Genomic DNA, 2,954 nt, shown 5'->3' on the forward strand with positions numbered 1-2,954 from the left:
GTGTGCTATACAAGACTTTTCTAGGTATCAGTGCTACATTGCCATTGATGTTATTTGCCCAGTTACGTTAAACTTTGCATTTTATGTCTTTCAGATTCAGGAAAACTGATATTAAGTTCTTGTAAGGCTCTTTCAGATATGACACAGAAAATTTCTGCCAAAAAACGCTGCGCTTTTAAAAACAAGTCTTTATGGATGGCAACTGCGTGCAACAAAGGACTTGTTCGTATTCACTGAGCTCTGTGTTATAAAATACAGAAATATGTGGGAATATTACACTTATGTCATAACAAAAACACTGAAGGTTTTGCTGCATCATGCCTGAACAAGCCTTTAGACTTTCAAAGTGGCATGTGAAGTAGTATTTCTGTATAATGCAGATATTGAGAAATTTGGTTGTTCTACAATCATAATGACAAGTGCATTTCCTTTGTGCATGCATCAATTGAAATTAGATGAATTCCTTTCTAATAATGCATTTACTTTTCAGTAGAATTCTATTTCATGACAAACCTTGCACTTATACACCGCCTGAACAAAATATTATTCTCTGGACTGAATTCAAATGCCAAACAATTAGATCAAAATTTATGAATATTTAATTCTATCAGTCTTTCAAATGGAAGCAATGAGTTCAAGCGTTATATCTTCTCTATGCATATTCGCCGATATGTTTACAAATTTTTCTCACCTTGATTGAAATGTATGATTTTTGTAATTTTATTCTAAGTTGGATAATGTCATAAGACATAAATAAGAATGAGTTTAACCCAATCATTTTTTGTGTGAAAATAATGTAAAGATATATATTATGAGTTATGAAAAATTCACTATTTTGTTTTATAAAAAAAGAGAAAAATTATTGAGATATGTTATTAAATAATTAATATAATGCATTTGTTTTTATTCCTCAAAATGTCAAATGACCACAACCAACCACGGTTCCAGAGTAAAGTGGATGCAATGACATTTATTGCAATTTTTTATTTGTTTTTCAGAGTATCCGAACATTGAAGTTACCGGTAAGCTCATTATTGTGCTATTTGCAAAGCGAATTCCATCCATCATCAAAGCTCTTCAATTTATTCATAAATGATGATGTTATATGCATTATTGTATAATTGTGTAAAAATTGCAGAAGAAATTGTAAGTAGTGGTCGGATGTGTATATTGATTTTATTTAATCAGATTCAATCTTATGGGGAAGATGTGTATATTTTGGTAAATTTTGTGAATTTTTAAACATAATTTTGTTCTGTTGTCTTTCTATGATTGGTTCTCTTTTTCATGATCATTTGTGGCGGTTAATTTATAAATGTTTAATATCTGTCTGAATGTCTGAAAGGTCTGTGATCTAAACACTGCAAGTAGATAGCAATAGCATACAACTGCATACATGTACAAGAAGAAAACTAATTGCTGTAAATCTAAACTGTGTCTCTTCTAGTTTTGGTGCAATGGGTAATCTTAATCATGAAGAACAAGGAGTGGAATAAGATTATTCAGCTGTCTGTATTGCCATGATTTTCATAGACCTGCATTATATTTCCAGTGAACTAAAAAGCTATAGATGAGATTGGCTTGAGCCTATGTGTTGTCTCCAAACCAAATCATTTCCACCAAGTTAAATGCTATAACCTCAAAATGCAGTATATTATATGCATTTTATTTTTGTTTGTACCCCTAGCAGGGGTGAGCAGTAATGATGCACACCAATTTTTGTAATTACTGTTATGTCAAATATTTTTAATGTACTACGTTCTTCTTGATCTACTCAGAATCCGAGCCATTTTATTCACTGTTACAAATTATCCATGCATGTGGGAGGAATATGCCTTGTGTGGCTTCAATTCACCTTGTTCCACATTAGGGGGAAAACAATTCCGTCCACGTATCCTTTGCGATCACATTATGGCTTCAGTTGACCTTGTTTAACCTTTGTGAAAACAGTTCCGTCTGATCTGACTGCTTTTGGCATGAAACTATAGCCTGTTTTGGTTGAATTATACATGGATACTGTTTTAGTAATTGTGAATTAAATCATTTTGTCGGTTGTGAATAGGCTAGTATGCATGTGTCTAAGATACAATTTTGAATCGGCTAATGTTGACTTCATATATTCATATGGATGATGTAAGGGAAGTCCAGAAAAAAGACATGACAGCTCCTAGAATGTTAGAAGTTAGCCACACCTACAGTCAAACCTGTCTCAAGTGAAGGCCCAGGAGAAACACAAAAAGTGGTCTTTGTAGACAGGTTCCTTTAGTACATGTTTCAATGAGAAACCATTTTCAAGGGAAACAAAAAAAATGTCTTTGTAGACAGGTGGTTTGTCTGCTTGTCTGTCTCTTTGTATGTTAAAAGGCAAAAGACAGAAACAGTCTGTGACTCTGTTTATTAACTTGGAAGGCACAAACCTATTATTAGTACTGTTTTTAATTATCTAGCATCACCTGTGCCTGGAAGGGGAAAAGCAAACTATGACCCTTGGGTCTCTCTTTTTGGTGTGACCGAGTTAGATTTGATTTATATGTGTAGGTGTACTACTTTACAGGGCTTTCCCCCTACTCTTTATGAGTACGTAGCTGGTTGGCCCGAGTCAATACATCGCAAGCAGTGGACCATCGAAAGCACAAGGACACGGAATTTCCAATCTAGGGACTGTTAAGCCTTGACTACCTCTACTGATTAAAGAAACAGACTAGGTAAAATGGTCAAATTCGACGGAACGCCAAGAATACATTAAACAACAACAACAATAACTCTTAATGAGCGCTGTGTGGTCCTGAACCCTGTTACATGTGATTATCTTACACATGGGACCTCTATCTTACATTCTGTCCAAGGAAACATTTTGGAAATTATGTGTACTTATAATCATCTAGTACTGGTATATCTTCATTCCAATTCTATGTGTGTTTTATTGTACCTGTAGTTAGTAGAAAAATAGCACA

Source organism: Strongylocentrotus purpuratus, unplaced genomic scaffold (assembly GCF_000002235.5).
Source record: "Strongylocentrotus purpuratus isolate Spur 01 unplaced genomic scaffold, Spur_5.0 spur5_scaffold_4, whole genome shotgun sequence".
Lineage (NCBI taxonomy): Eukaryota > Metazoa > Echinodermata > Echinoidea > Camarodonta > Strongylocentrotidae > Strongylocentrotus > Strongylocentrotus purpuratus.